This window comes from Scyliorhinus canicula, chromosome 9 (genome assembly GCF_902713615.1).
Source record: "Scyliorhinus canicula chromosome 9, sScyCan1.1, whole genome shotgun sequence".
Classification (NCBI taxonomy): Eukaryota; Metazoa; Chordata; class Chondrichthyes; order Carcharhiniformes; family Scyliorhinidae; genus Scyliorhinus; species Scyliorhinus canicula.
This window is the reverse complement of record NC_052154.1, coordinates 101482231-101497713: the sequence shown is the minus strand read 5'-3', so window position 1 is coordinate 101497713 and position 15483 is coordinate 101482231. Positions and strand designations below refer to the sequence as shown.

At 45.5% G+C, this 15483-nt stretch overlaps 1 long non-coding RNA gene across 1 annotated transcript; it reads left to right on the top strand.

Moving 5' to 3' along the window:
* Positions 1-1283: 1283 nt before the first annotated feature.
* LOC119970999 lies at positions 1284-12267 on the top strand. Its single transcript, XR_005461714.1, has 4 exons — positions 1284-1312; positions 3316-3342; positions 9646-9672; positions 12236-12267. It is a non-coding gene; the product is annotated as an uncharacterized LOC119970999 (long non-coding RNA).
* The last annotated feature ends 3216 nt before the right edge of the window (positions 12268-15483 follow it).

The window sequence follows — 15483 nt, the reverse complement described above, 5'->3', positions numbered from 1 at the left end:
AGCAGTTGGTGAGAGGACAAGCACGAGTAATAAAAAGCAACTTGAGCTATTCTCCACTGGTAAATGTAACTGACGCAAAATAGACTTTGCAGCGCAAAGCAGGGTATCCCTAAGGAACTGTACACCAGCAGCAGCAGGAATTCATTGCATCACAATCTTTAACCTCAGGCCGAGTACATGCCTCATTCTCCTATTGCTAGCAATAGCACTAGGACTGGGAGATTTCGACCTTGGATCGGAGATGTTATTGTACTTATGATTTTGGGAGTTCATTATGTTATTATGTGAAGCAGGCTTGTGTGCATGTAAGTGTGTGTCTGTGTGTGAACATAATTTAATTAAGCTGTGGATTGATGTTCGGGGTGGAGAGTTGAAAGGATTGTAGGTGTGAAATTTGCATGAGGAGTTAGTAAAGGTTTGTTATTTTTAGTTGTTAAATTTCAAGGTGAAGTAAACAGACATTTACAACTTGCAAAGGTTAGAAAATAAGCAAGGAGAGTTTATTCAGTTTTATTTGATCCGAAAGTGGGGTCAATAGGGATAATATGAATGATTTTCATATTCTGGGTAAGTTAAGATTCAAAGATGGGCTCAGGACAATGGAATGAAAATGAAAGAAGCAAAATTATGACTAAAAGGAGAGAAGATGAGAGTTCGCAGGAGTGGTGATGTCAGATCTGGCGTACCGCTGTATGTTGGGAAAAGAGCTGAAGCAACCATTCCAGCCAAGCTAGAGAAGTTTCTGTTTTTCAGAAAGCAGGGTTTGGTTTTGAAAATTCATGAATTTCCACCTCCGTGTGGGAGAAGGTAAGAAGCTCCATGATATACATTTCCTGCAGCACAGCAGGTTTGCCTTGTGAAAATATTAGTGGAATTTCTTACAGTTAAATATAAATCAGGCATTGTTGCATAAAGGATATTTCCTTGCGAGTATGACCACATGAGAAGTCTTTTTCAGGGAATGTTTTGGAAGACTAATTTTAATTATGTAAATGCAATATTATATTTTTAAGAGTCCTGACATCGGGGCCAGATTTCCCTTGGGGATTGTTTTTTATGGCAATAACCATTTCCTGGATCATAATAGCTCCTTAAACTTAATCCACACTCTGCGATCTCTCTTGTTAACATTGGCAGCAGTGATCAGTGGGTTTTAAGTCATTCTACTGTGTAGTCTTTGTGTAAGAATATACTTAGTCTTTCCCAGTTATTCTTTAAGCATGTGCGTGTGCGACAATTTCCATTCTGTTCAATATTGAGAAATGCTTTTCTTCTTCTTATCCAGCAGAAGGTTTTCCACACTATCAACCAGGTAAAACTAGACAGTGTTTATATATATTGGGCGGGATTCATTGTTCCCCGACGCGGATTTCGTAATTGGCAGTCAGGCGGAGAATCCTTTCTGGCACTGAAATTGGGGGCAGCGCCTGTTTGACGCAGGTTTTGTATCCTCTGCCCCCTCTGAAATGGCATCATTGCATCGTGCATCACTGGCTGTTGGAAGGCCCACATCTGATGCCCCTGATGGGCCGAGTTCCCGACCACGCGGTTGATGTGTGGTCCTAGCATTTGGGAACCCGGCGTGGTGGCTGCGGACTGTATCCAGCGCCACCGCAGTCGGACAGGAGCCATGCTGCTGGCCAGGGGGCCACTATCTGGCAAATCGGGTCTGCGCACGGCCGGCACCATGTTTTACGGCGTGACCGCTGCAGGTGGCATGCACGGCCACGGACCCGGCCATTCTCCAGTCATTTATATTGTGGAATCCGGGGTTTTACTCGGCGTGGCTGCTCGCCCCTCACTAGTCGCAGGATCGGTGAGGTGTTGCCGCTGATTCTTTTGTCGTAAAATGTCACAGTTCCTCTGATGGCGTCAGGTCGTCACCGCGCACATGCGTGGCCACCAACCCGGCCATTCTCTCGCCATTTATATAGTTGGAGCTGGGGGTTTTACAAGCCCCTCACTGGTCATAGGATCATTGATGGGTTGGTGCCAATCGCTCTGTCATAAAACACCACAGTTCCCCCTCTTGCATCAACACTTAGTCTCAAAAATGGTGAATCCAGCCCATTTGCTTCCCTGGTGATTTGACTCCGAAAGCGATGTTCTAAATATCCTGATTTTGGAGTGACAGTCCTGGCTCAGTTCACAAAAGTCGTGCCATTGAGGCACACTTTTTAAATCCAAATTACACTCTAGCAGGTGAATGCTATAATCTAATTTGACTTTTGGCTGCAGTACTGAGAGAGTGCTGCACTGTCAGGTTTGCTGTATTTTGAATGAGATGTTAACAGTGAGACTCTAATAACTTCCTGGTCCTTAGGGTCCTTAGCACTATTACCATATTCTCAGTCCCTGATTCATATTAACCTCTCACTAAAGATCACAAAAACAGATTATCTGGTTATCAACAAATGGTTGTTTGTGGGAACGTGCTATGCACAAATTGGCTGTACATTTTCCGAAAATATCAAAGTGCTGATGCTTGAAAAGTTGTTAATCGCCTTTAAGGTACCAAGGGTCATTTTTTGGGCATTAAAGATACCACATAAATATGTGTCGTTCTTTTTAATTGACATTATCTTCTGAACACTGGGAGATTACAAAATTCCTGACATTGAAAGGATCATTACACTTCCTATACCTGGCCCAATATGCAATATTAAGTTCACAGTTATTGAAATAAGCTGCATGACACATGTCAGCTGGACTGTAAGTGGGCACAGTTTCTACCTGAGATTTGGCCTTATACTGCCACTGGATAATCTACTGGCCGCTGACTATTGAGAGGCAAATAATTACAATATTTTTCATGTTTTTTTCATGATTTCACACTTGCATCAGGACCAAATGACAGTATTCACTGTTTCTCTGTTCACACTGTCAGTTTCTGCCAAAATTACAAGCAATGAATAGTGGGAGAGCAGAAATTCACAGTCAACAACATTGATCATCACCACAGATTTGAATCAGTGAGAGATTCTAATAAATGGGTGCTGTGTAAGTTCACACACTTTGTTTACAAATGTGATCAGAATCAATGTTAGCCCAGATTGACATCCAGTTGGTTTCAGTTTAGCAGCTGCTGAGCTTCATGAATGTACAAGATTAGTGCATTCATCCACTTTAGCCTGTTCCACAAATGTCACTTTCTGTCACTCAAATATTCAGACATTCTGATAAGGGGGCATCTGCTGATTGAATGACTCAGTATTGTGTATTTTGTATTTTTCCTTTCTGCTGTTTAAACGTGGCTAAGTCAAACAATCTTCATCCTCTTTAACATTGATTCAAATTTTAACTTGCTTTTTCCAGGAAAACCTAAGGATTACTATCCACCAGGTAGAAAATTTACATGCTTATCCAGAACTAACTTTGATTTTGTGACATTTGAACTCTTGCCCAGGATATATCCAAATTTGACAGTGTCAGCTGTTGCTCAGTGTACAAAGGTTTTGCCCCTGAGGCAAATTCCATTTGAGGACAAAAAAGCGAAATAAGTGACAGAAAACAAACGGATCACCTTGCGTTGGTGTCAGCAATGGACACAACAAAGCCACACCCAGTCCAGTCAATGCTGCAAAGTTAAAAACATTGCCACTGAGGATTTATGTGAAAATTATCAGAGCTCTTCACCAGATTAGTCACTTTCAAAGAATCATGCATTGCTATCAATATCTCAGACTACTCCCATCAGCATTCCTGGGTATTTCCTATCCCAAGAGCCACACGTGGTGTAAAGTCAGGAGAGAATGACCTTTTGAGGTCGCAACAATATCTATTGATGTTTCATAGAATTTGTGTTGTTCCTCACCACCACTCCACCCACCCATCATTGTAACAGCACACGTCATGTTTACAAAATGCTGGTAATGGACGCCCCTGCCTCCTTTCATCTGAGGAAGCATTCTTTCAGCATTGGGAAGCCATTAACTGTGAACTAGTGAGAGTCTGTCCACCTGCACCATAGGTGCAGACATTCACCAGTATCCCTAACCTCAAAGGAGACAGTATCGGCAGAGATTGTCATTCATCGCCCACCAATCACTCTGTTCAGTGATAGGTTTCACTAGAGATTTCTATCAGGCAGCAGACAGACACCCTCAAGAGATATGAGGAGCATTGCTCCAACATCATTGCAAGTCATCATCATTCCCCTATATCATCTGATAGTGCTTCTGGGCCATGCCCATAAAAGGAGCAATCAGCTTGGGAACCACCTGCTGGCAGCAGACAGGTAAGATGGTCTTGTACCCCATGGGGAACATATCTGGCCACCCTAGTCCTGGTCCTCCCCAAAGCAAGAGGCTATCAGGACATCTCTCGCTCTTTGCCCCATTGGGGCAAATCCAATGCCCCTAGCACTCTGGCTGCCCTGGTTCCGGTCAAAGTTGATGGAGCAGAGAGCCCTTGCAAATGGCCCATTGGTTGCCCCCCTATGCATGAATGTGTGGCAAATTATGAGATACTGCTTAGGTTACCCATGCAGCCCTGAAATGAGGCACTAACGGAAAAGTATGTTACAACACCCTGGTCAAGTACACGGTCAATCCCAGCCCCACATGCCCTTCAGTCACAAGTGGTTAACCAATAATTCTTATGAAAAATATCAGAAGTCTTTGCCCTTGGCTGCTCAATAATTACAATCACCTTGTTTATAAGTTGAAACACAAAAGCTATTTATTTGTACCAAGAACTATCATGAAATATGCAGTAAATGCAATGAGATAACAACAAACTAATACCTACTCCTCCCTTTAACTGTCTCATCATATACCCGCACACAAGACAGACAAACATAGATGGGTGGAAAGGGATAAAAATAATAAGGATGCAGGTCAAAAGATAAGGGGCGCGATTCTCCGAGGCTGCGCCGGTTGGGAGAATCGGCGGCCGCGCCATTTTATCGCGCGACGCCGGTCCGACGCTGTCTCGCCATTCTCCCAACCACGAGGATGGCCCCATTGAGTTCTGCACTACACCAGCCGGAGAATCGTCAAGACACTCAAAACGGCGATTATCCGGTACCCGCGCCATTCTCCGGCCCGGATGGGCCAAGCGGCCGCTCTGACCCGACAAGTTCCCGCTTCGCCGTCCACACCTGGCCGCTGCTGGCAAGAACTGTGCCAGAACGCTGGGGGGGGGGGGCTGCCTGTTGGGTGGGGATAGGGGGGTTCCTTCACCGGGGGGGGGCCTTCGATGGGGTCTGGCCCGCGATCGGGGCCCACCGATTGGCGGGCCGACCTCTCTAAAAAAGGACCTCCCTTCCTCCGCCGTCCCACAAGATCCATCTGCCATCTTCTTGCAGGGCGGCCTCGGGGTGGACGGCAACCGCGCATGCGTGGGTGGCTTCATTTACGCGACGCCGGCCGCATCATTAATGCGGCGCCATGGCCCAGCATGCGTAAAATACGCGACGCCGCTCCTAGCCCCCTGGGGGCGGGAGAATAGGGGGCTGGGAGCGGGCTCCAACGCCAAAGTGAAACACTCCGGTTTTCACTCCGGCGTCAGGACTTTGTCTCCATTTGGGAGAATCGCGCCCAAGAGTCTTTGTTTCAAAAGGTGGTTCTTTAGCACATTTACCTCACAGCACGCTGGTTGATCAAGGCCTCTGGTTTACACCTGGTAATGGTCTTCCTTGTGGATTCATTCATTCATGGTCCCTGCAGGCTAGAAAATATGAGAGGCAGCAGGCTTTCTGGAGGGAAGGCCTATTTCTTATGAACATGGACCTTCGGCTTGATGTTCACATTCAGGCCTCTATCTTACTCCATAGACAATTTATTGCACATCAAACATTGCTTTCAGCTCATGGCTTGACTTCAGGCCTTTGCAGTCTCAAGAGAATGGTACCCAGTCTTGCTGGAGAGTGAGTCAGCCCACACAATGGCATTCTCGAGAGGTTTAATTACGTATTTTCTTGAGAAAGTTAGTTAGACCCGTCCATCTGGGCTGCAGAATCAAAATGAAACTAAATTATAACCTTGTGACTCTGTAAATATTCCACTGGGATCAGACCCATCTGTTACCAGGCAGAGCACAACCTTTTGGACCAATTCTTAGGCCTCCCACCAAATCAATCAAACCGAGGCCCCTGCCAATCTCTGTCATTGGTGTCGGTCAGTCTACGGCTCCAGTTTGAACCAGCACAGTGATCTCTCCTGCTGCTGAAATCCTCTGTTTTAATAAAAGGCACAGGCCACTTTCCTTAAAGACACATGTCCATTAATCATCCATGAATCAGAAATGTAATAGCAAAAATAAAAGAAAGGCGAACTAAGGGAATAGACAGGGAATAAACAAGAAGGACCCTTGCAAAAGGTTCAGTGCGGCTGTAACATTCAGGGCCACAGGCAATTTGTGACTTCCCAGACCATGTGGCACCAAGGGCTTCTACTTTGGATAGCCTGAGTGGACTGCAGAACCTCCCAAGGGTGAGGACTGAGGGCACATGACCTGTGTGCTGACTTCCCAGGGGAATGAGATGTTGCCACAAAACATGCCATCACCTGGCACAGGTGGTGCACCTTCCCTTGGGACAGATGGAGATCTGGCACTGGAAACCCGTCATCTGGAGATATGATAATCTCTTCTGGTACAGCCATGCCCAGTAGTGTCGCCTCCGAGCCACCTTGATGTGCGGCCCAGTCAACAGTAACTCAGCAGACCTTGCCACCCATCTTCTGCAGTGCACTGATATGCAGCCGCATATTGACATTGTCTTTCCTGGTCCACTTTTCCTTTGTGATGGTCACTGCACTCACCTCTGCCCCCTGATTCTCCTGGAGCTCTGGCATCCCATTGGTGTCTTTCACCATGAAGAAATGAAAAAAATGAAAATCGCTTATTGTCACGAGTAGGCTTCAATGAAGTTACTGTGAAAAGCCCCTAGTTGCCACATTCCGGCGCCTGTCCGGGGAGGCTGGTACGGGAATCAAACTGTGCTGCTGGCCTGCCTTGGTTTGCTTTAAAAACCAGCGATTTACCCAGTGTGCTAAACCAAGACTGATGCAAAGTAACTATTTAGTTCCTCTGCCATTTCTTTGTTTCCTATTATTACTTCTCCAGCCACAATTTCCAGTGTTTTTGCCTTTTTAAAAAAATTTTGAGTACCGAATTCATTTTTTTCCATTTAAGGAGCAATTTAGTTTAGTCAATCCACCTACCCTGCACATAAGAACATAACATAAGAACTAGGAGCAGGGGTAGGCTGGCCCCTCGAGCCTGCTCCGCAATTCAATGAGATCATGGCTGATCTTTTGTGGACTCAGCTCCACTTTCCGGCCTGAACACCATAACCCTTAATCCCTTTATTCTTCAAAAAACTATCTATCTTTACCTTAAAAACATGTAATGAAGGAGCCTCAACTGCTTCACTGGGCAAGGAATTCCATAGATTCACAACCCTTTGGGTGAAGAAGTTCCTCCTAAACTCAGCCTAAATCTACTTCCCCTTATTGTGAGGCTATGCCCCCTAGTTCTGCTTTCACCCGCCAGTGGAAACAACCTGCCTGCATCTATCCTATCTATTCCATTCATAATTTTATATGTTTCTATAAGATCCCCCCTCATCCTTCTAAATTCCAACAAGTACAGTCCCAGTCTACCTCTCCTCGTAATCCAACCCCCTCAACTCTGGGATTAACCTAGTGAATCTCCTCTGCACACCCTCCAGCGCCAGTACGTCCTTTCTCAAGTAAGGAGACCAAAACTGAACACAATACTCCAGGTGTGGCCTCACTAACACCTTATACAATTGCAACATAACCTCCCTAGTCTTAAACTCCATCCCTCTAGCAATGAAGGACAAAATTCCATTTACCTTCTTAATCACCTGTTGCACCTGTAAAGCAACTTTTTACAACTCATGCACTAGCATACCCAGGTCTCTCTGCACAGCGGCATGTTTTAATATTTTATCATTTAAATAATAATCCCGTTTGCTGTTATTCCTACCAAAATGGATAACCTCACATTTGTCAACATTGTATTCCATTTGCCAGACCCTAGCCCATTCACTTAACCTATCCAAATCCCTCTGCAGACTTCCAGTATCCTCTGCACTTTTCGCTTTACCACTCATCTTAGTGTCGTCTGCAAACTTGGACACATTGCCCTTGGTCCCCAACTCCAAATCATCTATGTAGATTGTGAACAATTGTGGGCCCAACACTGATCCCTGAGGGACACCACTAGCTACTGATTGCCAACCAGAGAAACACTCATTAGTCCCCACTCTTTGCTTTCTATTAATTAACCAATCCTCTATCCATGCTACTACTTTACCCTTAATGCCATGCATCTTTATCTTATGCAGCAAACTTTTGTGTGGCACCTTGTCAAGAACTTTATGTTGTGGGGGCGAAACCCACGCAAACACGGGGAGAATATGCAAACTCCACACGGACAGTGACCCAGAGCTGGGATTGAACCTGAGACCTCAGCGCCGTGAGGCAGCAATGCTTTTTGCCTCTCTCATAAAGGGGTCTTTTTCAGGATGGCAGCCGATGACTAGTGGTGTGCCTCAGAAGTCTGTGCTGGGACCAAAACTTTTCACAATATACATTAATGATCCAGAAGAAGGGACTGAAGACACTGTTGCTAAGTTTGCAGATGATACAAAGATCTGTAGAGGGACAGGTCGTATTGAGGAAAGAGGGGCTGCAGAAGGACTTGGACAAGCTGGAGAGTGGGCAAAGAAGTGGTAGATGGAGTACAATATGGAAAAGTGTGAGGTTATGCACTTTGGCAGGGCAGCACAGTAGCACAAGTGGCTAGCACTGTGGCTTCACACGCCAGGGTCCCAGGTTCGATTCCCTGCTGGGTCACTGTCTGTGCGGAGTCTGCACGTTCTTCCCGTGTCTGGGTGGGTTTCCTCCGGGTGTTCCGGTTTCCTCCCACAGTCCAAAGACGTGCAGGTTAGATGGATTTGACATGCTAAATTGCCCTTAGTGTCCAAAACGTTTAGGAGGGGTTATTGGGTTACGGGAATAGGGTGGAAGTGAGGGCTTGAGTGGGTCGGTGCAGACTCGATGGGCCGAATGGCCTCCTGCACTGTATGTTCTAAGTTCTATGTTAAAAATGGGGAAATGCTTAGGAAATCAGAAGCACAAAGGGACTTTGATCACAATTCTCGATTCTCTTAAGGTTAATGTGCAGGTTCAGTCGGCAGTCGGCAGTGGAGAGGATGTTTCCACTTGTAGGAAAAACTAGAACCAGAGGACACAATCTCAGACTAAAGTGACGATCCTTTAAAACAGAGATGAGGAGAAATTTCTTCAGCCAGAGGGTGGTGAATCTGGTGGGTGAAAGCAGAACTAGGGGGCTGGTTTAGTTCACTTGGCTAAATCGCTGGCTTTTAAAGCAGGCCAGCAGCACGGTTCGATTCCCGTACCAGCCTCCCCGGACAGGTGCCGGAATGTGGCGACTAGGGGCTTTTCACAGTAATTTCATTGAAGCCTACTCGTGACAATAAGCGATTTTCATTTCATTTCTGTTTAAATTAACTCCCCATCCTGTCCAAAACAATGCCACACAATTTTGTAATAAAAAATTATGTTTTCCTCCTTTCTGTTAAAACACGGATATGTCAAACAATCTTCATCCATTTTAATATTAATTCAAGTTTTAATTTGTCTTTTCCAGAAAAACCAAAGGACTACTATCCACCAGGTAAAAGAAATACTCACTAACTAGTGACCAAGTTTGATTTACTGACATTTAAACTCCTGCCTGAGATTTTAATACATCCAAATTTTATACTGCCAGCTGTCGAACAGTTTGCAGAACTTTTGATTCTGAGGCAATATAGGTTCAAATCCCATTCCAGGACAAATAAGTCAAATAAGGAAGGAAAAGGTCAATTCACTTGCCATTGGCATCAGCAATGGACACAACAAAGCCACAGCCAGCGCACTTGATGCTGCAGACTTCTTCTCACTACCATTTGGGAATTTCTGCTGATCCATGCAATTAGTCACTTAACAAGCTGTCACACCCATACAGTCACACACAGGATCATAACTTCCAGCCAATATTCCAGAATATTCCATCGCCATTCCTTGGTATGTCCTGTTCCTCAGGCAAGAAGAGGCAGTAGAGAAGGCAGCACAGTGGTTTAAAGTCTGGAAGGTGCGGCTCCTTGGAGTCCTCAAGAATGCCTCTGGACCCCTTTTAAGTCTCATTGCATTAGGTCCACACATAAGGAAACCATCCTAAGCTATCACCCTTGCTCAGTGATGAGCCATCAATTGCACGAGAGACGAGTTGCTTTACAAAAGTTAGGCTTTAATAAACTAGAACTTAGCCCTGCGGTTGTCTACAATAAAATGGACGACCGCCGGGCGTTTGACTATTTATACCTCGGCAAGGAGGCGTGGTTAATTCAGCCTCTCGACCAATCGGAGAGCTGTCACATGACTGGACCAATCGGTCGAGAGGCACATGACCGACCTGGGCCAATGGTAAGCCGGTGTTCTGCCCCAATGGCACACAGCTATGCAAATCATATCACCACACTCAGCTGATGAATCCGTCTTCTTCCTCTTTTCTGAGCAACATTTGGAAGAGGCGCGGAATGTAGACTGGATGAGGGACTTCATTGTCTATTATTGAAAATGCTTCTGATGGCCAAAACCTGAAGGATATATCTGCCAGAATGTGTCTAGAGCAGATGTTGGGAAAACATCCATGAGCGATAAACCCACATGACCTATTCGTCACTGACCTGCTTGATGATGATACTGTCGGAGTTGTGTCTTTTGAATGGAATGTTAAGCCATGTCTGTTCTTGTCGGTCAATGCTAAAGAACCAACTGTGCTATTACAGAAAACAGTAGTAATTCTCAGTGTTTACATTAGTGAAACAGGTTATCTGAATCTTCATATGGCTACTCCTGGGAAGTTTATGTGCTCAAATTAGTTGCATATTTTCCTAAAAATACAAATGTAGTTCATTCGCATTAAAGTACTGTGGGACATCTGTTGATCTGGAAAGGTGCTACATTAATGTATTTCTTTCTTTTTAATTGCCAATGGATTGTCGGCACTTTGAGAACTACAGAATTCTGAATATCAAAGGATCATTACATGGTGGGGGGAGGTGATTAATAGTGGGGGGAGGTGATTCACCAACTAGCACTCTCACCTGAGTCTGGAGGTTGTGGGGTCAAGTATCACTTCAGCATTTTGGGCACAAAATCAAGGCTGAAAGGACAGTGCAGTACTGTTTGAGTGCTGTACTTTAGGGCAGCACGGTAGCACAGTGGTTGCACAGTTGCTTCACAACTCCAGGGCCCTAGGTTCGATTCCCGGCTTGGGCCACTGTCTGTGCGGAGTCTGCATGTCCTCCCCATGTCTGTGTGGGTTTCCTCCGGGTGCTCCGGTTTCCTTCCACAAGTACCGAAAGATGTGCAGGTTAGGTCGATTGGCCATGATAAATTGCCCTTAGTGCCCAAAAAGGTTAGGTGGCGTTACTGGGTTGCCGGGATAGGGTGGAGGCGCGGGCTTAAGCGGGGTGCTCTTTCCAAGGGCCAGTGCAGACTCGATGGGCCGAATGGCCTCCTTCAGCACTGTAAATTCTATGATTCTATAATTTCCTAAACCTGGAAAGCTTGCGTACATAATTATTGAAATGAGCAAACCACTGGTCATTTGGACTGTGTAATTGGGTACTGTTTGCGTCCTGAGATCTAGCCTCATACTGACACTGGATACTGAGCCTTGAGAGTGAAATTGTACCATTATTTAATTGTTTTTTCAAAGTTCCACACGAGTCAGGATCAAATAATAGACTACGTCATTTCACCAATAGCACTGCCAGTTTCTGGCAAAATTACGGCAAGAGCTCAGCAGCCGGACAGCATAAATTCACAATCAATAACAATGACCATAACCACCAGAATTGAACCTGGAAGAGATTGGAATAAATGTGTGATCTGTGAATTGACAGCTTGCTGTTTTGTTCAGTCACCGTTGGGGTCAGATAGGTTACCACTTGATCTCAACATAGTTAGTGTGCTTCACAAGTGTACACGTTAAGTGCATTCAGCCCCTCGAGTCTGTTCCACAATGTTCAGTTTCTGTCGCTCAAACATTCACGCATTCTGATAAACAGCTGTTCTACACAGGTTTGTGTCAAAGTGTATTTTTCTTTTCTGATTCAGCACAGCTATTTCAAAAAACTTCATTCTCTTTAATATTATTATTAATTCAAGCTTTCATTTGTCTTTTCCAGGAAAACCTAAGCACTACTATCCACCAGGTAAAAACATACACAAGGGCCAGGGGCCAGATTCTGCCTCTGGGGCAATGCAAGTTCAAATCCCACTCCAGGAACCAAATCAAATCATACCAAAAAACAAATAGGCAACAACAAAACCACACCCAACCTAGACAATGCTGCAAAGTACATCTCAATACTATCTAGGGATTTGTGCAAAAAAGGACAGAGCTGTACCATAGATTGCCACACTAGTAACATTGTTTCTCTCACAGAATCATACCGTCCATTCAACCTTCCAGATTACACCACCAGCATTCCTGGCTATGTCCCACTGTCAGTAAGATCCAACAGAGGTTGCAGCACAGCGGTGGAAATTCAGAGGACATGGTTCTTGTTGTCCTCAACAATGATTCTGGACTTCTTCAAGAGTTATGATATTAGGTCAAATGTGTATAAGGGCTTCGCCGTTTGATTAACAGCTACCACCTTCCCTCAGCTCAGAAATCAATGCACTTCCTTGTTGAATACCACTTGGAAGAAGCACAGAATGTGGACCGGATGGGGAACGTCAATGTCCATTACGAAGACTTGCTCAGTAGCAGCGCAACTGTCCAAACCCTGAAGCGTATTTCTGACAGATCGTGTCTGCAGCAGGTGTTAAATGAATAAACACTAGTGAAAAACACATTTGACTATTCCTCACTGACCTCCCTGTTGCTGATACCTCTATCCAAGATAGGAATGACCATCGCACAACCTTTGAGAAGAAAACAAATCATGACTTAGAATTATGGAATCTCTACAGTGCAGGAGGCCATTCGGCCCATTGAGTCTGCACCGGCCTTCTGAAAGAGTAGCCCACCCAAGCCCAATTCCCACCCTATACCCGTACCTCCACCGAGGGGCAATTTAGCATGGCCAATCCACCAAACCTGCATATCTTGGACTGTGGGAGGAAACCGGAGCATCCGGAGGAAACCCACGCAGACACAACAAGAATGCAATCTCCACACAGACAGTGACCTGAGGTCAGAATCAAACCCGGGTTTCTGGTAATGTGAGGCAGCAGTGATAACCACCGTGCCACCATATCACCCTTCACACTGATATAGAACAAAGAACAAAGAAAAGTACAGCACAGAAACAGGCCCTTCGACCCTCCAAGCCTGCGTCGACCATGCTGCCCATCTAAACTAAAATCGTCTACACTTCCGGGGTCCATATCCCTCCATTCCCATCCTATTAATGTATTTGTCAAGATGCCCCTTAAACGTCACTATTGTCCCTGCTTCCATCACCTCTTCTGGCAGCGAGTTCCAGGCACCCACTACCCTCTGTGTAAAAAACTTACCTCATACATCTCTAAACCTTGCCCCTCGCAGCTTAAACCTATGCCTCTTAGTAATTGACTCCTCTACCCTGGGAAGCAGTCTCTGACTATCCATTCTGTCTATGACCCTCATACTTTTGTAGACCTCTATCAGGTCACCCCTCAACCTCCTTCGTTCCAGTGAGAACAAACCAATTTTATTCAACCGCTCCTCATAGCTAATGCCTTCCACACCAGGCAACATCCTGGTAAATCTCTTCTGCACCCTCTCTAAAGCCTCCATATCCTTCTGGTAGTGTGGCGACCAGAATTGAACACTATACTCCAAGTGTGGCCTAACGAAGATTCTATACAGCTGCAACATGACTTACCAATTTTTATACTCAATGCCCCGGCCAATGAAGGCAAGCATGGCATATGCCTTCTTGACTACCTTCTACACCTGTCTTCCCCCTTTCAGTGACCTGTGGACCTGTACACCAAGATCTCTCTGACTGTCAATATTCTTGAGGGTTCTATCATTCACTGTATAATCCATACCTGTATTAGACCTTCCAAAATGCATTACCTCACATTTGTCTGGATTAAACTCCATCTGCCATCTCTCCACCCATGTCTCCAAACGATCTAAATCCTGCTGTATCCTCTGACAGTCCTCATCGTTATCCGCTATTCCACCAACCTTTTTGTCGTCCAAAAACTTACAAAGCAGACATTTTCCTCCAAATCATTTATATATACTACGAACAGCAAAGGTGCCAGACCTCATCCCACTCATCACAACCCTCCAATCAGAAAAGCTCCCTTCCATTGCTACGCTCTGACTTCTATGACCTAGCCAGTTCTGTATCCATCTTGCCAACTCACCTCTGATCCCGTGTGACTTCACCTTTTGTACCAGACTGCCATGAGGGATCTTGTCAAAGGCCTTACTGAAGTCCATATAGACAACACCCACTGCCCTACCTGCATCAATCATCTTTGTGACCTCCTTGAAAAACTCTATCCCCTCACAAAACAGCTGCCTGTCGCTAATATGACCACTTGCTTCCAAATGGGAGTAGATCCTGTCTCAAAGAACTCTCCCCAGTAATTTCCCTACCACTGACATAAGGCTCACCAGCCTGTAGTTCCCTGGATTATCCTTGCTACCTATTTTGTTTTGTATGGAACTTTCCCTATGCTAAATGGAATAGATTGTGCAGTGAAAAACAGGACGTCCATGAGGCATTGTAAACCATCAGCAGCAGCACTATATTCATCAGAATCTTGAACTTAAGGCCAAGAAGATCCCCCCCACCCTGCATTCATCTGTTCCCAGTTGAAAGATGGGGCTCCATTATAAGCAGGACATCCAACGCATTGTACCTGTTCCACACATTACATAGAACATAGAACAGTACAGCACAGAACAGGCCCTTAAGCCCTCGATGTTGTGCCGAGCATTGTCCGAAACCAAGATCAAGCTATCCCACTCCCTGTCATTCTGGTGTGCTCCATGTGCCTTTCCAATAACCGCTGGAAAGTTCCTAAAGTGTCCGACTCCACTATCACAGCAGGCAGTCCATTCCACACCCTAACCACTCTCTGAGTAAAGAACCTACCTCGGCCATCCCTCCTATATCTCCCACCCTGAATCTTCTAGTTATGCCCCCTTGTAACAGCTACATCCACCCGAGGAAACAGTCTCTGCATTAATGTCTCTTGATGGAGCATTAGACAACTGATAATTGCACAGTTGGCTGGTACTGCCTACTCACCCTGGCCGCCCTGAGGAGGTTATGCACTTTTTTGCGGCACTGCAGGCCAGTCCAGCTGACGTTGCCCGTGGTGCTGACCACGTCTTCCAACTGCGCTAAGACACGCCGAATGGTAATGGCGGCAGCTCACTTCCCGGGCTGGGTTACAGGGTCTTCTGCGTCTCCTCCAC